This window comes from Ctenopharyngodon idella, chromosome 22 (assembly GCF_019924925.1).
Source record: "Ctenopharyngodon idella isolate HZGC_01 chromosome 22, HZGC01, whole genome shotgun sequence".
In the NCBI taxonomy this organism is placed as follows: Eukaryota; Metazoa; Chordata; class Actinopteri; order Cypriniformes; family Xenocyprididae; genus Ctenopharyngodon; species Ctenopharyngodon idella.
Window position 1 is genome coordinate 10,205,259 of NC_067241.1, and position 22,259 is coordinate 10,227,517.

A 22,259-nucleotide genomic window follows, 5' to 3' on the forward strand; every position below is an offset into this window, starting at 1 on the left:
AGTGGTGGGTGTCCCATGGCTGGGGGCATTTTACAGTATGTGCATGCATTCCCTGAGAATCAAATCCATGAATTTGGTGTTGCTAGCGCAATGCTCTACTGTTTGAAATACACCGATCAGGCATAACATTATGACCACCTTCCTAATATTGTTTTGGTCCCCCTTTTGCTGCCAAAACAGCCCTGACCCATCAAGGCATGGACTCCACTAGACCCTTAAATGTGTGCTGTGGTATTTGGCACCAAGATGTTAGCAGCAGATCCTTTAAGTCCTTTAAGTTGCGAGGTGGAGCTTTCATGGATCGGACTAGTTTGTTCAGCACATCCCACAGATGCTCGATTGGATTGAGATCTGGGGAATATGGAGGCTAATTCAACACCTCAAACTCGTTGTTGTGCTCCTCAAACCATTCCTGAACCATTTTTTGATTTGTGGCAGGGCGCATTATCCTGCTATTATTCCCTGGTATCCAGGGAATACCATTTCCATGAAAGGGTGTACATGGTCTGCAACAATGCTTAGGTAGGTGGTACGTGTCAAAGTAACATCCACATGGATGACAGGACCCAAGGTTTCCCAGCAGAACATTGCCCAAGGCATCACACTGCCGCCACCGGCTTTCCTTCTTCCCATAGTGCATCCTGGTGGCATGTGTTCCCTAGGTAAGCAACACGCAACTGGCCATCCACGTGATGTAAAAGAAAACGTGATTCATCAGACCAGGGTACCTTCTTTCATTGCTCCGTGGTCCAGTTCTGATGCTCACATGCCCACTGTTGGCGCTTTCAGCGGTGGACAGGGGTCAGCATGGGCACCCTGACTGGTCTGCGGCTATGCAGCCTCATACGCAACAAACTGCGATGCACTGTGTGTTCTGACACCTTTCTATCAGAACCAGCATTAACTTCTTTAGCAATTTGAGCTACAGTAGCTCGTCTGTTGGATCGGACCACACGGGCCAGCCTTCGCTCCCCACGTGCATCAATGAGCCTTGGCCGCCCATGACCCTGTCGCCGGTTCCTTCCACTCTTCCTTCCTTGGACCACTTTTGATACAGGTATATTATAATTTTTGATACATGGTATATTATAAAACTTGAAGCTGCATTAAACTTGCATTAAACTACCAGATACCTGCATTAACTTTGGCAGCCCTAACTAACTAAAATACTGAAGAAAAAAAAAAAAACTCAAAATCTGCAAACTAAATGTAGTAATCAAAGTGAAAACAAAACAAAAACATATATTTGCAGGAATAACCTCACCATAACCCTACATGAATGAACATATGTTAATGAAACATACATACGGACAGCATCGCATGCCCATACATAGGCATACATCAGAAGAGCGGGAATTGAAATTCAGAGCAGGGACTTACTAGACCCAGCCCCACATGTGAACAGAATAGTAATAGAATAATACCACTGACTAAGTAGACCATATGCAACACACACAGATCCTTTGGGACTACCATTGAGGTGTGAGTCTCAGGGTCATGCTGTTTGTAAGCGGTTAAGGCACCATTTCTGGACAATCCGCATTGGTCATGGTCTCAAACCTGAATGGCTACAGCCATCTAAAACACTTCTTTCGCTCATCTGCGCCTCTGACTCTTTCCCTCTCTGAGTAGATTCGGAACAGATGAAAGGGTCTTTTTTTCTCCTCTCAAATGCAACAGACGCTCCTTGGGCATTAAGTTTGATCAAAGACTAATCTGTGTGTGAATGATGATTCAAATTAGCATCTGTTTCAGCTGGGCAAGAGGGAGCGGCTGAACCCAAAGCTATTTGAGGAAATAAGAGAGAGAAATACAGAAAGAGATGGAAATAGAGAAAGAAGGAAAAGATCTGACACTAAATGGGACCAGCAACTTTCACAAATATGTAATGATTTATGATGTGCCAATCACGCCAAGTTCAAACAGAGATCTATCTATCTATCTATCTATCTATCTATCTATCTATCTAAATTGGAACTTAAAGCATTCTCAATCTCAACTCAATTCCAAATGGAATTCTCAATGCTCATTCTGAATGAACTTCTTCCTCCAGACCTCTGTGAGTCAGCAGACGGCTAAAAGATTCAGCCAGGAACTCTAACATGTTACTTCATGGAGAGACAAGAGACTCTCTGACTGGAGCAAATCTATGGATAATTTGTGAGTCATTAGTAAGTGCAGCAACAGAACAGGATCTTCACCCATGTAATCTGGCTTTTGATGTGCAGTAGAGGATGGAGGTCGAAAGGTACAAGATGTTTAAAACTACATCAGGCAAAACAAAACAGGTCAATGTTAGAGCATGAGCAATGCATTCAACTACATTAGTCAGGGAGGGTGGGACGTAAAATTGCTGATACTTGCTTTTTTATTCCAGGTGTTGACACAAATATCTTGGGTGGAGAATCGGAAATGCCTGTTACTGCAAGAACTTACTTGAGTTTCTGACTAGGCGTCTCTCCAGAGAGGGTGACTTATCTTGCCTGACCTTAGCATGGCAGCATGCCAGCCATCCTCGGTGACCGGCATGTGAAACAGTAAGCCACTTCTTCCGTCCTGTGAGAACGGTCACACCATTGCCCTGCCCCGTCCGTCAAACTTCCCCTGAGCACGACTAATATAATGCCCACTTCCTTTTTGCTCCCTTCCTCTTCCTGTCTGACTCACTTTCGCCAGGAACAATCAGAGAGATCTTATTCACATTCCTTCTTCCTTGTTTCCCGTTTAGAGCGATATTCCGTACGGCCTGCGGATGCTGTCAGTCACTGACTTCATAAAAACATAGACTGGAACTAGAACCCAGTAAACTAGATTTTTTATTTAATACCATGTGACCAAGGTGATAACTCTTCTTAACTGCCATTTTCTTCTCTTCTGACTTAAAGTTAAAGATTCCCTGTGGTGAAAATCAAATTTTTAATGTTGTTTGTATGTCTATGTGGTGTTTTTAATATGCTTTAAGACAAACCATGTGCAAATTCATCAGTCAACACCATCGCTGAGTATTTTCTCCTTAAAACCGCAGTGAAAAAAGACAGTTTCAAACCCGTGGTTTGAAATTGCTGGTGACTGTGACGTCACAAACTACGGTGTAACCATTCACATCAACGTGCCAGCAGGCTTTAGCATGTCATTAACAGTGAACTAGCAGGGGAGTCTCGAGAGAAGCCAGGTTATCCCAGTATATTTTTCTGTTGATATGAAAAATCATGTAGATTTAGCAATATAGTGGGTGTATGATATATATTACGATGTTATAAGTATAGGCCTTTCTCCGCCGACGTTCTGAGTTGTTCAAAGCATTTGTAAGGATACTGATTGTTAGAAGATAGCTGTCTGACTCGCGAACGGGAACATGGTTTGTGTAAAATTAGCAACACATTATCAGCTGTTTGATAACATAGTAAAGCAAAAGGCTAATCATATTAATTACCGTTATATGTCCGATGTTGTAAACATATGTAGCGATATCACTGTCCAATGTTTACCTCAGTAAGTTGACCAAGTGGATCTCTGAGCTGGCGTGAGTGGAGGCGGGGCTAATTTGCATATTCATTGATTCGCATTAAATAGGCAATGGTGTAGAGTTACATTCAAGTATTCTTACAATTCTTACAAGCATCTTAGAATTGATCATAAGAAATTTCTTAACTTTCTTAAGAAGACTTTGGTAAATCTGGCCCAAGGGCCAGTGGAATTTGTTTGCATATCTTTCACTATAAACCGCACCAAGAATTTATTACACTGACAATCCTCCTGAAGCAACTTAGGGTTAGGTGACTTGCAAAAATAACAATGGTGATGGACCATGACAGCTTTCTGGAGGGAACCACACCAGCAAACTTCTAGTTAACAATTCTGAGTTTTAATATCCATATTACAACTATATGTAAAATATGCTAAAATGTCTAGCAAATATAAAATTTATCATTTAAAAAAAAATTATAAAGCCAGAAAAAAAAAGAAAAAAAAAACTTGTAGTATTCAATCAGTATGCAAGAAAGTGCAAAACCAATCAAGACTTTTAGCTGATGAAAAATGAATGTCATCATCACACGTAGGTGGACGAGAAAGTGTGAAAGAAGGATATAAACATGGAGCGAGACACGAGGGGATTGATAGGCTGTAACCCGCAGTATGTTGGACAGCGTACAGCACCTCCGAGTTTACAGTGATTCCTACATTCATTTAATTCATCCACTTATCACAGCGTGCAACTGCGATGATGGACACAATCATGATCTGTAGTCACCACTAGATTTCCTTTAACCACAGTTAGAACATCAAGGAGATTGAGGCTGATAGCAGGTCACGGTATACTGATGGGGTCGTCGGACAGAGTTACTGGGACAATTTATGCTGTATCCTGAGGTGTTTCTGCAAGGATCTTATCTAGGTGAAGATCTTTTGTTCTGAGAGAGAGCAAAGCACAGTAGCCACATGATTTGAAGCGTATTGACTCGGTGTGGAGAGCCTGAGGCCAGTTGGCTAGACAGAAGCACAAATTCACAAGATGAATCCAGTCAAGGCCGCACACTTGGACACCTTGAGCTTCGTTTTACTGATCCAACATCAATGGAAAGACAGTCAGAAGCTTTCATCCCAAGAAGGACAGGCAAAAAAGCAGGAGGACAGGTGTGTGTGTCCATGGTAATTAATGCAGACAGGTTGGGTATCTGCCAAAGTCCTGCAAAGATCATTAGGTTATGCAACAACCAAGATAAGATTTGACAGTAGAGGGCATACTTATATCGACACCGCAATACCCATGTACACAAACATGCGTAACCCCACCCAACAACACGTACACGTGCACACATATGCTTGCTTGCAGCCACAATCATTTCTTTCCTCCACCCCACTGAGCAAACAAAAGGAGGAACAGAGGAACGAGGGAGGGACAATGTTTAGGAGGGGTGGAAAGCTGTCTGCTACAAGCTGTTAATTGTCAGGCAGAAACTAAATGAGTAAACAAACAAACAATATAAAGCAAATTAATTTTTAATTCAGGCTCCATACCGTTTTACGGAATGCTTGTTTTTGACAAAATTCTTCAACAAAGCCTTTAATTGACAGATTCGTTCTGATGCATAATAATGACAGGCAGAGATAATGAAATATTTATCGCCTCCAGGAACAGAAGCTCTGCTTTTTTCGAGTTACATAACTGGAGTATTTCCAAAACAGTTGATGTGGGGCCAAAGCAATGAGCATATGAGGTGGGTGGTTGAGCTCAGTTCACCTCTGAACTCTTGCCCGTGGCGATGAGCGCCGTCTTTAACTCAGCTAAGGGTTAGAAACTTCATCTCGAATGTGTTTGCAAGCAGCTAAGATGCCTCAGGTTACTGCCAAAAACTCACTAAACAATTCAATCTAAAAGCTTCCAAAACGCTTGTTGTAATGAGAATGTTTCAGCAAAGTTATATGTTTTCAGAGTTCATCAGTCTGTTTTATCTAAAAAGATCAAGAAAAATTTGATTCCTCTTAAGATGACCACCAAGTTCGTGCACCCTGGTGAAAATGTAAGTTAATGAAATATGAACTGAAATTGAATTAGCATCAGCAAAAACAACATTAAAATTCAACATTAACAATCAAATTTGAATGCAAGGAAGTAGATCTGAAATGAATGAAATTCAACTCTAATTTTTGGTCCCAATCCTTTAGTTTTGAATTTTTCCCAACACTGGCTTCTGCCTATCAACTACACAAAAACACCTCATCAACCCCCTAGTAACCACATAGAACACCCTAGCAACCCCCAATGCCATAGCAATCATTCACAATACTTAAGCAACCGCCTAGGAACATCCTAGCAACCAGAAAAGTCCAATTAAAGGTGCAGTAAGTGATTTATAAAGAACACTGTTGATATTTGAAATCGAGACCCAAACAAACACACCCCTACCCAAAAGAACACACCCCTCCCTTCATTGCTCCGCCCCGCGAATAACTGCTGGTGCATCAGATAGCTCACGCAAGTATGGCTGATTTAGCTGTGATTCAACTACAACAACAGCATATCTTGGTTCTGTGAAACAGCAAAACCAATGTTACTCAGTGTTTCTCAGAAATTGCTTACTGCACCTTTAAACGGCATTCTCAAACCATTTTACTTCTTTAACATGTGTAACAAGACATATTATACAGTAGAATGAAACATAATCAATGAGGAAAAATTGCAGGATTTGTTTTACCAAGTAGCTTGGTTTATTAAAATTCTATCACTTAATGAAATAGTTATAAGTTGTAAAATATACAGGCGTCAATATGCATTCCTGTAATACAGGAATCATTGTACATGAATTCCTGACAACCACAGCTGCCAGTTTTTTACTTTAAATTAATTTAAACAGGATATCTTTTATAATATTTGTTACAGAGGCAGTTATATATATATATATATATATATATATATTAGGGCTGTCAAACGATTAATCACATACAAAAGAAAAGTTTGAGTCTGCCTAATATATGTGGGTGTACTGTGTGTAATTATTATGTATATATAAATACAAACACATTCATGTATATATTTGAGAAATATTTACAAGTATATGTATTTATTTATATTTTTATATAATTTATATTATATATAAATAAAAATATTTTGTACATAAATAACATATTTCTCTTAAATATATACATTAATTTGTGTGTATTTATATATACATATTAATTATGCACAGTACTCACACATATATTATGCAAACTCAAACTTTTATTTTGTATGCGATTAATCGTGAATAATCATTTGACAGCCCTAATATATATATATGAAATAACGTGCACTATATAGTGCACAGTAAGACCAGAAAAGTGTATTAAGAAAGAAAGTAAATGGGGTCCATTTTAGTTCATGCCGACTTCAAAGTTGAGGAAGGCCCCTGGAAATGGCCAACAGCAAGATAACCTGTGATCTGCTGAGCTTACAGAAGTCCTGAAATGAACCGTTCATAAAACCTGGTCTCAGATCAGTGCATGAGCACAGCGCTGAGTAAACACCCAGCTGACACCATTACATCACAGTGACAGAGTATCACAGATTCCACGCTTTCACTCCTTGTGTGGCAGGCATTAAACAGCATTAACCCATAATCCTAAACTGCTACAGATGCAGACTTGAGCCACTATTCATTCACAGCAGTGAACCTGCCCAAACCCCCCTTCCATTATCCCTCTCTCTCTCTCGCCATCCCTCCCCAACCCCCATCGGCAGACAGTAGCTTCAGAGCAGTCATATTTAATCAACATCTCGGTGGACAACACAGGGATCTGCCGTCCTCTGTTGAGACTCTCTGTGCTGTCACACTTGGGATAATTGTCTTAGATACCCAAATTCGACAGTCGTTCCCCTTAAATGCTCAAGAAAAGAAGCGTGGTTGACCTACATTGCTGTCGATCTGTGAATTATACATGATGTCAACATTTGATTATTTATTTCCTGTGGTGTAATTCAAGAGACAAACACTTATGTTTGTAATTGTGCTGCCTTTTCAAACTCAAATGTGGAAAGCTGAAGGGAAATGTTGATGTTGAGGTTTGACACCACAGGAATCACGCTATGACATCTCTGTTGTACGCTAGCAGGCCATAAAGATACAGAATCTGTTAGAAAACATGCTGCTATTTTCTACAAGAATTTTTTGTATGACACAAACAAACAAATGAATCATTTGATGGTAGTGCTGACAAGCTGAGAAAGGAAAACAGTGATTGTTCATTGTTATCATGATTCCGGACAGATTTGTACATGCTCAAACAATTGTGCTTCCCCCCCAAAGGTCAGATTTGTGGTCTAATCAATTCCTAGTGCACCCAATGACCTTGATGTTTTGAAATGACTCGATATTTTCCAGTTTCATTGTGACTATCGCCTTTAAAGGACAAGCAATCAAACAAAAACATGCTGTATTCAGTATACCTCGCCAACCTGTATGAATCCAACTAACATTTTCAATGAATAATTGCCAGAATCAGCACTGTTTTGCATATTTTAACACTTTTTTTTTTCCTTTCTTTTCTTTTTTTTTTTACATATTTTGAAGGGAAAATTGTAAAATAAATAAATACAACTAGAATGTACTTTTCCTCAAGAAAATGTGCGTGGTGCTTGCAGTGGCAAAACTCAGCACTTGCTAGGGTGTTCTGAGTGTTTGTTAGGGAGTTGGTTGGTAGTTACTAGGGTGTTCTGGGAGGTTGCTAGGGTGTTGCTTGACGGTTGGTAGTTGTCACAGATGGTTACTATGGAGTTTTATAGACCTCTTAGCATGCAACTAACATGTTTAGCATGTTATTAACATGTTTTAACACTTAGTAAGTCGTTATTAGCATGTAGCTATTCAATGCTAGCATATGTAGCATCCTGGAAGTCCTGTTTGCTAGTATGAGTCAAAAGATCAAAGATTGAAGGGAAAATTGTAAAATAAATAAAAACAATTATATACATACTATACATGCTAACCAGCATGCATCCAAAACAGAGAAAAAGAAATGAACAGTCAAAAGTTGAGGAACAAGTGGAACTTCTGTGGAATTCTGCAGTAACTAGCAAGAACTCAAGGAACCTTTGAATTCAATGTGGCTGCTCCAAAGTAAAGATTTCAAACAGAATGCTGAGCATAAGGGAGAACTTCTCAGTCCAGAATACTTTTCCCACTCTGAGTCGCTCCTTCGGTATGACCCTCTGTTCTCATTCTAAGTATGGATACTTCTTGTTTTCAAAGGAGCGTGTCCAATACTCCTGGCACCAGCCAGGCCTTCTGTGAATGTGCTTGCACAAACCAGTGATGATCATGGGTACACAAAGATGGCATGTGTCATATTTTATTTTTAGTTTGGAAGTTGAGAGTTTCATCAACTTTCATCATCACTTTCAGTTTGTTTTGCTCTGTGCTGTGGAAAGTGTTTATCTTCTTGAGTTCCCCTCTCTCTTGTTCCCTGTCTCTCTCCCTCTCTTTTCCGAGGAGCCCTGTTTGCTATCAGGCTCAGGAATGAATTTGGGAGGCTTATCGGAGCTCTTTTCCCAGCTGAGGCGGAGAGGATGTGTTAAGGCGTCTGCCTCCTGACAGGAAAGAGGAGCTATCTCTCCTGATAAGGCTATGGCTGACTTGAGAATTGTAACAAAGCAGACAGCATGGATGCAGGTGGGTACACGTCAGCGTACGTGCATAAGCCCGCAGCCAAAAATCCAAGCCAGGTAAAAAGGAGGTTAAAAGCAATTATATTCCCACAACAAAAGAATTATTTCCACAAGTGCACCGCAGAGAAGCCGGAAAACATGTAATCTGAATGCACTCTGCTCTTGAATCAAGCAGAGAAAAAAAATCAGAATGAAAGTCAATACAACACTGAAACGACAACTTTAGACTAAACGACCAAACCAAGGACTACAGCCTCACGTAAATAGGGGGCAGTGTACATGCTGGGTATTCCCATTCCGGCCTCTTTATTTCTTCAGTGGTACATGAAAAATGTATCAGATTTTCTATTTTGTCCATACGATAAAATAAACTGGATTTGGACCCCATTGACTTTCATTCTATATACAAAAATAGTTCCACAGGAGAAAGTCATATTTATGGAATGATGTGAGGGTGAATAAATGATGACAGAATTTTCATTTTTGGGTTTTGGGTGCACTATTCCTTTAAATGACAATGAAATGACAATGAAAAGGATTCACAGTATGCTAATTAGACGGACAGTGTCCATTCCAATAAACAACACAAGAAAGCAATTATTCCAACACTGATAAAATGGATTTTGAAGTTTAATGACACAAATTATGGATTGTAAAAAAAAAAAAAAAACTTGTTTAGAACATCATTTTTTTAGCCTAGCATGTCTGCGGTGGAATCTTTAGTAAGGGTTTAGCAAACACACCGTGAGGGGTTGTGGTAAAGGGAGGGAAATCATTAGCAGTTTGTGGAAGGCACAAAAGGCTTACGTAAGCATATCATGCCTCCTTTTAGACGGCGTGTAGAAAAACATCATTAGCATTTTCGAGGTTTAACATACTGATTTGATGTTACCATACAATCAGGCTACAATTCACTGACAAACAAACAGAAGCACTAGAGTCCATAGATTATTACTGTTATCGTTGAAATAGGCGGTCTTTACATGCTGTGAAATATGGCATGCATGTGGCTGGAAGGATTATATACACGGAAGAATTATAGAGTCTTAGAGAATCACCACAAAGAACGAGCCACGAACGCGCAAGGAACCTGTTGTGCGTAAGCCGCTAATGTGTTCCGCGCAGAAGACAGATTGAGGCATTGAAGAATGGCTGTCCTATAGAAGTGTGTCATGAAGGCAATTCCATTAACATCTTAATAAAAGCAGCCCGGGCCCAAGAGAGCCTGGAGGCTCTGACTAACGCTTTCAGTCAATGGCTTGGGATGAAAAAGTAACAGAGGGCCGCACAGTGCAGGAACTTCGTGGCAGCATTTTTCAGGGACCGTTATTCTTCCCAAAGGACCGGCCACTAAGTTTGTATGCTTCCCATCATGGTCCACTTGCTCCATTCCCTTTGCCATTTTCATTTACTGTCCTTCCTCCCATCTGCTGGATTGAAGATCTAAACAAAAGCTTTTGTTTTCCACAAGTTGGCGGCAGCTGCAGGGGGAGACAAGGAAAAGGGGAGTGCTGGGTTTAACTGGAGAACTCTTGCCTCTTATGACTGGGCACATGGCAACATGTGTCTTTCTCTCTCAGTCGCTCTCTTTCCCACTCGACACACACAAAGTCTGTCTATTCTGTGTCTTCCTCAATTACTTTCTGGCTAAAGTCTCAAGAGGCAAAACTCCATCATGAAAACCAGACAAAACTAAGCACAGATACAGCCCAAACATCCAAAACCCTCAGCCTACCCAAAATGAACCATCAGTATCAACCCTTTTACCCTCTAAAAGTTCACTCACCAAACAGCATGCATCATCGGCCCACTCATAAAAAGATAGCAGAAGGTCTAAGCTTGTATTGGAGAAATGGGTGGTGATTGATTTTTGTATTCTGTGTTTTAGTTGCTTACACAAAAGCAGCACTATTTCAAATAGTCTAAGGCAAAAATGGTCTCAACAAGCCACTGAGAGCAATACCAGCACTTTAAAGATCAAAGTGCAAAAAGACAGAGCACAAAAAGTGCCTTAGGTTCTCCAAATCCAATTGACTTTTTAGGACTGTTAGGGAAAAAAACAACATTCTTCAAAATATCTTCTTTCGTGCTCCACAGAAGAAACAAAATCATACAGGCTTGGAATGACATGAGGATGAATAAATTATTTTGAGGTGAAAACACCCCATTTGCTTATGAGATGGAGTTTTTCGCCCTACCGTGGTACTTCCACCCACGCATGACCTTTCTAACGTGATTACGTAATGCGTGGCACATCACAGAGCAGTGCAACATGAGCATTTGTGCTTAAAAAGTACATAATTTTTTTTTTCTTTTTTTAGAAAATTCACAATTGTTTCACTAGATAAGACCCTTATTCCTCGGCTGGGATCGTGTAGAGCCGTTTGAAGCCGCAATGAAACTGCAATTTGGACCTCAACCCGTTGGTAGCCGTTGAAGTCCACTATAAGGAGAAAAATCCTGGAATGTTTTCTTCAAAAACCATACTTTCTTTTCGACTGAAAAAAAGAAAGACATAAACATCTTGGATGACATGGGGGTGAGTAAATTATCAGTAAATTTTAATTCTGAAGTGAACTAATCCTTTAATAATATGTTGAATAAAAAAAAGCCAGTATTCTCAGAATGACCGGCACCTGCACTTGATTGACTCGCCCAATTCTCTTGCCCACACTCTGGAGCAGTAAATGCGTCAACACCCACAATTCTCTGTGACCAATCTGGACACTGGCACCTTCCAAGCGAGAGTCTGTCCACCAACTGTTCAAGGGTAATTAGCTGCAGCAGAAAACACAAGCCTAATTACAGTGTAGCCGAACGCCGGGTCACAGTATCAACCCCACACCTAATCCACCAATGTTGAAGACAAATTATCATGCCAGGTTGTTTACACCTGATGTACAGAGATAGACAGGAAGAAGCTGCTCAGGCGGCCTGAAACTACTGGGTAGACCAGTTCATATCATTTTCTATGTACTTCCAAACATCCCAGGGTAATTGCAATCGCCACCACATCTGGCTCTACTTTGCTACACTTGCTTTATGCAAGCGAGAAGGGTCAAAAGTGATAGCGATCTTTGTTGTGACAGTTGGTCAGCCTTAGATAAACAGCTGAGCGGCAACGCTGCAAAAAGAATGCGAGATCAATGCGTTAAAGCAAACAATGATTGGATACACACACTATTACATGAGACTAGCATAGAGGAAGCAGATGAACTTTCTAGACAAGGGCCCATCCTGCAGGGCATGAACGTGCAAGTCTGTGTCTGTGTGCGCGAGCAGTGGGGGAGCAGTGGAAAGCCTTGCACTGCAAACGCAGCCCCCTGAATGCATTTGTACTGTTCACTCATTAAAAAATAGGTCAAGGATTCCGCCTGCATGCATCGCAACTTGTCAAAATCTCTTAAGCTAAACAGGGGCAAGCCCGTATGCCACCATGAGAGAAGAGAAGAGGGGGTTCTCTGGAGGTGTAGTGCACGCTGGTGACACAGCATGCAACTAAAACGAGCACCGTGTCATTTATGACTGACCAACCTCAAATGCCCCTCTGCCTGTGTTTAAACCGCTCTGTAACCCTGGGTAATTTCGGACATTGTGGTTTGTTGTACCAATAGGTGGCGCTACGGAGCTATGTGGGCCTACTCGAAGGTTGCTGGGGGGATTGGTTGCAATTATCCATCCCAGTGTTCAGTCAAAGCCACAGAGAATGACGAGCTCTTCTGCAAACACTATAGATGCCTGGTGGACAAAGGGAGAGATGAGTGATGAGATAGCACATACTTTAGGATCTTTACATTGCCGTTTTCACAGCTGCAGAATCTCCCTTTGAAAGTACTGATAAGGTAATCTCGCTGACCTCAAAATCCGAGCCAAGAAGATACAAGCACATATCCAAATTGGCCCCTAAACTAACACACTCGAGCAAGGCATTTAACTGGGGCAAGCAGGATAAGCACTCAGCATGAGTCTCTTGTGGCCACCCCATTGAGATTCGACCCTCCGCTTCCCCTCAAACGTATACATCTATCTGAGAGCCAACGGCTAAAGACAGAGGAACAAACCCCCTTTAAGCACATAATACCCTCCAATTACCCTTCAGGAAACGCTTAATGCACCTGACTGACATAATCAAATCAATAGCTTGCGACCCTACGTAAGAATGCTAGAGGCTTTTTGACAATCAGACTGAACATGCAAATCCAACTTAGGAAGCTCACGCTGGGAGGAAAGGCAAAGACAACTCTTGATTCACTTTGCAATTCCGATCAAACCACATGAAGCCACCGTGGTAAGGGAAAGGAGGAAGCAGGTAAACTTGATGGGTGTGCGCCCAGTGGAGACTTGTCCTCTCGGCTTTGTGTAGTTAACCTTATTGATTAAAGAGCCTGTGATCTGGAGATGCTCTACAGCCTTCCCTGTCTCTGAGCACCTCATCAAAGAGAACAAACTACAAAGCCACGCAGCGATCAGAACACAATGTACAGAATGTAATCATCCGCTGCTCATCTGAAAGCATTAAGTGTCACTTGTGTAGGTTTGACTCCCCTATGTATGGCAATGTTTAAACCATTGGCGTTCGGGAGACTATCCACAGTATGAGCCAATTACATTACAGTATACCAAAAGAGAGTCTAAAATACTTTTTTTATCTGCACAGAGTCAGCATGTATTACAAATTACACTGGAATAATCATGTACTATCACAAGCTTGATTATTAATTACCATTATCAATTCACATTGTATAGCGGACCAAATAACGCATGCTGATTAACATGACGGAGCGGCACTGAAAAACTTGCAAATGTAAAATATTTTTTTTTTAAATGACTAAATTGGCCAAAATAACATCATACTTGGGGAAAGGACTCCAAGGCTTACAGAATGCCACTGGATTTAAAGTGGAATGTAAACTGAAATTCAGAGATCTGTTGACTTTTTGGGGTTACAACTGGACAGTCAGGCAGCCAAATATGCAACAACTCCCACTGAAAGGCTTATAAAACAAAAGCTGAGCTACTTAAAACATCAAATATAGGCTAAAACATTGAAACTTGGAAAATAATGGAAAATAATACATTCATCGTCGTTCTCTTTGGAGGTGTTTCGTGTCAAATTTTCAGGGCAAACAGACAAATAAATGTTATTTGAAGAAAATTAAAAGGTTATGGCGTTCATTTCTGTTGCACTTTTATGAGCTTCCTCAGCTTTGATAGCAGTGAGTGAATTGTACTAATTTAGCTCTTTAAAGCGGAATTTCTGTCAGTAACATTTAGTATAGTTATCTAACCCAGCCAATAACATTTTTGTTATTATATTTTTGATCTGTAAATCTATAATGTGTTGATAATGACCGTATGGTCGACGCACCGTCCGGTACTGAACGCGGTCAAGCAGCCTACTGTTGCTATGGTTACCTCCTCAGGCTAACGCGATTTCAGTCTATTTTGCACACTGACGAACTTGTAACCTAACTTTTGTGGTTACTGAAAGGGTGTTTAAAAACCCCGTTCAAACATAAAATACATACTTTCAAGACTTCCACTGCTTCATTTTTCATCTCAAGTTAAAATATGGATCTAATTTTCCTCGAAACTGGCATCATTCAGACGTTCTCCAGCAATGCGCTCTTTCAGTTCTTGAATGAGCCGTTTTCACCCTGCCGACACGCCGTCTCAGGTCAAACCGCTGTTTCGCTTCAAGACGGAGATAAAAAACGATGATGTGAAGAGGTCACGCTCGAGATGAATTCACCTCATCTTCCTCACTGAAAGCGCCGTTTGATTGTGTTAGTAAGACCGATTAATATCATCCCTGTCCTTCATAGCAGATGCCAGTGATTCTCATGCAAATGCTGGCCGATTTTCTACTTAAAGAAACATTTATTTTCTTTAGAGCCGATGTCAGAGCCGTGAGAGAAGGGAAATGAAGATTTGTGAGTGCATCTGCTGTAGTCCAGATGAACAGAGAGGAGTTTAAGGTGAGAGAGCTGAATTATGAGCACTCGGCAACAATCACTTTTACATTTTGAACGTCTATCAACTTCTTCACGAATATGTGTCACGGTGTTAGTAGTACACGTACATGGTCAATGTCTATTTAAATGGACAGCGAGGAAGATTCAAGCAGATAAGATCGTAAGGAGAGCGCAAAGTGAAGGTTATGAGGTTTAAGTAAGCGTAAATTAAATAAATAAAATAAGGTTAATGGATTATGAGCGCGCGCACGAGTAAGATTGATGACAGACATTTTCATTTGCATGTTTTTCGCTTACACGAGAATAATTAGCAAAACATTGTAGTTTTATCTCTGATTCTTATCTCTTATAGGTGTTGGAAAATAAAAGGAGCCCAAAATTCAAATTCAATTATAGACACACAATCATTATCATTAACGGCTTTCATATTAAGTTGAATAAGTTGAAACGTGACAGTGAGGATAAGGTTGTTTGCTTCCATCAGCAGCAGCAAACATTTCCATATAGGCTAATGAAAACCCTCCAAATTAATTCCCATTATCCTGATTACATTGCTCAACTTCTTTGCGATTTATGAGCAATTTAATCCTGATAACATGAATGATCTGTTTTCTCTTTCCCCTAACACACTGCACGGAACACATTAGTATTCGTGGCCACATCCCGCACGAAAAGCATCTCAGGGCTTAAATGAATTCATGAAGCACGTTTGTCCACTCACCTACAATCCTGAAGAAAGCTGAGGATGGTATCTAATGGTCAGTTAAAAGATGTCTCTGCGTTCAGCTCAGTTTTGACAGATAGATCCACATCCGAATGAATGCCGGAGCTTTCAAAGGTAGCACCTTCAATAAATTTCTCACAATTCCTCGAAGATTTCTTGCACGCAAGACGATGAATGAACACTCGCCGCGCGGCTTCAGGTAACTGATCTATGCAGCAAAATTCAACGCTTCATCTGTCGATGCCAGAGGATGGTCATTCACAAGCTCACATGCCAAGTGCACGGCACATTCCCCCAGTCCTCTGACACTGACAGCGGCTTGACATCACGCCTTTTCATCAGCAGCTCTCCGTTAGATCGTCATGCGCGCGCTCATTGCTCTTCTGTGAAGGTTTTACGCGAGACTGGCACAGGCACCGAAGCCCAGCAGCGTTACAGTAGCAGCGCGTTTAAACCCAGCCCCCTGTGCTAGCACTCACTTACAGCCGGCTCTATTTGCATGTCGCATGTTTTAACCGTTTCATGCTCTGAACGATGGCCATTTTATAAAGGCACAACTGGGGTGATAAAAATGTGCATTTGTATATTTAGCTTTTAATAACTCTGCAATACTAATCTCCCCATATAGGGTCATGTGTATCCAATACATGCCTCAAGGCTATATTGTACATTGTAACTTCTCTCATGGGTTTATCTATCTATATAGCTTCAGTAATGGGGTTATTTGTTCAAATTAAAATAGTTGTTTACAATAAACACTGAGCATTTGTGTGCAACCATTTTTTGCACTGCATAAAGCATGCAAAAACAAATGTCAAAGAAGAATTCTGTGGCACAATCACTTTAAAAAAAAAATAATAATAACATGCGATTCACTAAATATGACCTATAAGCATTTTCAAAAACAGATCTTGGGATATGATGTTTTATGAAATTCATGTGTGTACTGTGACCTCTTGTGAGAATACAGGAAATTTCAGCAAATATTTATTTATTTATTTATTGCAGTGAATAAAAGACTCCCTCACAATATGTAAAATCTATTTACAAGTAAATTTGTTTTTATTGTCTCTTATTTTACAACCAGCTGCAAGTGCTAGTCCAGTAGTAATTTTGCTAGACAGTGCCATCTTTGGACGGAAGATTGCAATTACCTCATCTAAATCTAGTCAACAGAGATTTAGTCTTTCAAACATGATATAATTTCATTTTCATTAGAAATTATTATTATGGGTATTATATATAGGTCCACAAACTATTATTACTTCTCAAAATAATTACAAATATATTAACTAAATTGAGATTTGGGAATTAAATAAACATTTATTTTAAAACGTATAACTACAAAATATTGTATTGTTTATATATGACCCTGGACCACAAAACCAGTCATAAGGGTAAATTTTTTAAAATTGAGATTTATACTTTATCTGAAAGCTGAATAAATAAGCTTTCCATTGATGTATGGTTAGTTATGATATGACAATATTTTGTCAAGATACAACTATTTGAAAATCTGGAATCTGAGGGTGCAAAAAAATCAAAATACTGAGAAAATCGCCTTTAAAGTTGTCCAAATGAAGTCCTTAGCAAAACATACCCACTCACAAAAATACATTTTCGATATATTTACGGTAGGAAATTTACAAAATATCTTCATGGGACATGATCTTTACTAAATATCCTAATGATTTTTGGCATAAAAGAAAAATCAATCATTTTTACCCATACAGTGTATTGTTGGCTATTGCTACAAATATACCCGTGCAACATATGACTTGTTTTGTGGTCCAGGGTCACATAATATTTAATAAACAACCATATATTAAATAAATCTGAATAACATAGTAAACACAGCCATTCATGTCTTAAAATGAAAAAATATGGAAACTCTCTCCAGCTTTGAGAAAAATACAGTAATAAACTTTGATAGTAAAGCCTTTTGCAGTTTTGCACAGAAAGATCCCCTGCTTAAGTTATTTTTACATGGATAAATTTGATCAGTCATACAATAATAATGCCTGTCATTTATTTATGCGGCTTATTCCTGTAATAAAAAACAAACCGTCTTTGTTTCGACAGAAACCTATCATTACAAATATATTTTCGTGTAAAAGGAGTGAACTGTCACAAATCACTGCTAGCTATTCTTGTCTATGCTGATCTTCATTTCAGATCCAGTGTGTGTATATGTAGGCACTTGATTCTGTGAGCCAAATTTTGCTTCATAATGATCCGTGCTGCTGCTTTCCGTAACCTGCATCTATATATAATCACAAGAGTTGTCCTTTTGCATTTCCTTCCAGAGGAATTAAAGGCTAAAACTTGTGTTTCATCTAATATGAAATATTTTCCAGCATCACAGAGCCATATAACCCCAACAAATGATATTCGGCTGTCAGAGAGGATTAGTGGGCCATTAATAGTCTCTTTCTACAGTAAACGAGAAATTGCATCATCAATTCCTTTTTACAGACAACATCAATCTTTTCCTCATTCTTTTTAGTTTATGGAGGAAAAAATATTCTCACATCTGACAGCAGGGAAAGTTGCTGGAGGTAATAGAATAACCACAGCGAGACAGACTGCAGAATTTTGTCACATCTCCCAGCTGCACATGCCGAAATCTTTTAAAGTGGCATTCTACAATCGATAGTTTGATCGGTTAGCTCAAACAGAAATGGATTACACATTGGCCTGTCTTCTACATCTTTGTACTTAAAAGGGGACATTGCGGGAGCACTTATTCCATGATCCATCAATAATTTAGAGTGGGAAAAGAACCGGTGGCAGCCATCAAAAGTATTGCAAAACTGCCAGAGGAGAAGAGCGCATCTACCAAGTCTTGTGTAAGCATAGCCTACTAAAAGCTGTGTGTACTCTTAAGAGAAGCAGGGTCAATATCTGGAGGGCGTCCATATTGAAGTTCCACTACGCTAACTCTCAAATGCATCTTAGTCATCCACTGGTAATCAAATATAGTTTTTTTTTTTTCAATATATTATTCACTGGTCTGTTCAGAACTATAGTATGTTTAAATAAAGGGTAATTCAATTTGAATTGCAAAGATTAAGCTCAATCCAGTTAGACTGAGCTGAACTCTCATCTGCATAAAATGAGAAAACCATTGTTTTATCTATAAACCATTAGTGGTGCCAAAATGTTTTTTAGAAAGTTTACTATACATACAAATCTCTTATTTAAGGGATAGTTTACCCAAAAATGAAAATTCTGTCATCCTTTATTCACCCTCAAGTTGTTCAAAACCTGTATGAATTTCTTTCTTCTGCTGAACACAAAAGAAGATATTTTGAAGAATGTCAGTATATTTAGATCGTGGCATGAAAGGTTGCAGTGATGAACATTGTAGCCGATCACAGACATGCTGTTGTTAAGCACATGAAAGCAGTGATCTCATCATTGCAACAACTTCTGCAAACTAACGAATGCTTTCATCAGAACTAGCAGTGCAAACTCGATGTAACTAAGAGATTCGTTGAATAAAACGGGAGTTTTGGGAGTCCAAAACTCAGTCACTGATAAACTTGTACTGTTTGATTGACAGCTCCAGCGATTGTAAAGGGAGCGTTCTTTAATCGCTTTCTATATATAATTTAATCACCGTTTAAATAACAGATTATTTTCATCCTACTAGAGAAACAATGTGACGTTTAGTCTCTGGTATGATTTACTGACACATAGACAAAGAACATCTGACTGTACATGAATCATTACATATCAGATCAGGTATTAGAATTAGTTACTGACATGTTGAGTCCATATTGTAAAAGTCTGTTTGCAAAGCCTGCTCAGAAATGTGATCGATTTACCAAAGAATCCACAGTGAAATGTACTGAATACAAATAAAGCTCAAATGAGACATGCACATTGTTGAAAATAAATAACCATATTCCTAGCATTAGGATCCTTTAAAAGGTAATGTTATTTTTAGTCCTGTATCACTCTTCTCTCCTGTACCTCACTAACACGCCAGTGGGCGGGGCTAAAGTTGGGAGTAAATGATGACAGAATTTTCATTTTTGGGAGAACTATCTCTTTAAGCCATGGTGCTCATGGGTGATGCAGGTTCGCATTCATCCTGCAGTCTTTAAAAAAAAAGATTCCAAAAGGCTTTTTTTCTTCTTTTCACAGTAATGCCATAGAAAAATGATTTTGGATTCCCCAAAGAACCTTTCAGTGATCTTAAAAGAACATTTATTTAATAATCTCAAAAACCTTTTTCCACTATAAAGAAATAACCTTTTGAGCAATGGAAAGGTTCAATGGATGTTAAAGGTTCTTCATGGAACCACTGATGCCCATTAAGAACCTTTATTTTTAAGAGTATGTGTCATGTCCTCTCTGTTTGCATAATCTCCTGCATTCTCTCAAATATCATGTCTTGTTAAAAGGTATAAATAAACAAACTATTTTTAATTGTGTTTTTATGGGTCTGTAAACATGGTATTTAAACATGCAGGAGTATCAGACCAGATTCTCTCACATTCCTGGGGCTGCAATTACTCAAGCTCAAGTCGATGAAAAGGTAACATTTGACTTTGGCCATTTGAAGTCAGCTGTGACAGATGTGTGTGAATGTAGACTGCAGCTGTGTACCGGAGAACACATGTCCCGTGTTAAAACCACTGCGCGGCTTGACTCAAGGTTGAGCTCAAGTGCCAGCCTTGGAACGAATGCTATAATTGGTACAATCCATGAAACATTATCCCTGCCTGACCTTGGCTGTGGTCATACAATCTGAGCCTAATTACTGATGATTGCTGGACTCCGAGGGGCAGTGAACGCGCCCAAATTGGGTCCAAATTCCAGATGGTGTAAAAGTAAAATGGATCGGAAATATTTCAGAAGACTCAATTAAAACATGTCAATTATGTTTGCTGGAAATCATTAGGTTAATGACAAGTGGAAATACTTTAAATCTGTTTATAATTAATGTCAATTCTCATTTCATCTGATGTAATATAACAAAAGTACATTTCCAGGTTAAATGTTTTAAGTGCGCATTTATATGTTCAAAAGTTTGGGGTCAATACGATTTTTTGGTAACACTATTTTGTAGTGTCCTCATTACATATGTTACATGTACTTATTGTAGCAATATCAGTAAATTATACATAATTACATGCAACTAACCCAAAAACCAAATCATATTCCTAACCCTAACCCGTAGGAAATACATGTTATTATTAATATTGATTTTATTATTACTGTAGAGGACACCTTAAAATGGTGGATTTTTAAGAATCAAGTACTTTTTATTCAGTAATGATGCAATAAATTGATCTTGATCTTTGAAATTCTATTTCAAATAAATGCTCTTTTAAAATTTTCTATTCATCAAAGAATTCTAAAAAAAATCCCGTTTAAAAAAAAAAAATTCACATATTTAAAAAAAAAAAAAAAATGTTTTGAACATTGATAATAAGAAATGTTTCTTGAGCACCAAATCAGCATATTAGAATGTAGAGTACCGACTTCAGTACCACGTCGATATTGAAATTTTAAAAATGTGACGCTTTGAGCGAATTCGTAAACACCTCTGATTGGCCATTGTGTTCACGGCTAATCAGATATGTCTGTGATTGGCTTCAATGATCAACGCTTCAAAAACGTTGTAAATAGTCATCAATGACGCTCTTCACTGAGCGCTAACACAGATACACACGAGAGCGTTTGAAAGCAGGCATCTGTCGTAAACCAGTCAAATACTTCCGTGTGCTTTCAAGCGCTCCCGTACATTGATCATTGTAGCCAATCACAGACATTTTTAAAATGTCAGTACCGATTGGTATCGAAGTCGGTACTTTTGACAACTGATTTACTCTTCTTTCAAAAACATTGAAAAAAATATGTAGTATGAACTGTAGTAAAAATAATGCAAACATGCAAACTTTTATGCTCCATTTTTTTAGACCACCCCTGCAAACCTCCTTAAAACTGTGCAATGTAATTCTACAAAGGCTCTATTTCTCATTGTAAATTTCTGTATTGATGGATGGGATGTTGGTATCTAAAGGCTGCTCCTCTACAGCAGTGTCCACTGAACCCTCCTTCTATCCTCCCTCTCCTCTTTATCCTCTCTGGCCATGTAATCCTATGCGGTGGATGCAAATCGATTGGCCCATAACTCACACACCTCTGCTGTCAAGGGTCTCCATTAAACCCCTGGGATTCTGCCACATGTGTGAGTTTGTATATGTACAGGCACACGGCGTCACGCCAGCTGCCCGGCTCGACATGCTCAACACCGCACCGAACAGGCAAACAAAAGTGTGAGTCATTGCTCACTTTGGTGACAGCTTTCCACTGCCATAATGTGCCGCCGCGTCTCGCCAGCCGGCCGGCGTGGAGAACGCTGACAGGCAGCATCAACACGCCTGAAAATAAGCCTCCCTCC

The 22,259-nt window shown here is 39.4% G+C and overlaps 1 protein-coding gene across 1 annotated transcript in view; it reads right to left on the reverse strand.

Moving 5' to 3' along the window:
- The window catches only part of plxna2 (plexin A2), a 221,716-nt gene extending 205,420 nt beyond the window's left edge, over positions 1-16,296 (reverse strand). Inside the window, exon 1 of the mRNA XM_051879828.1 lies at positions 15,839-16,296. The gene's annotated coding sequence lies outside the window, so the exon portion shown is untranslated. The remainder of the gene's footprint in view (positions 1-15,838) is intronic.
- Positions 16,297-22,259: the final 5,963 nt, after the last annotated feature.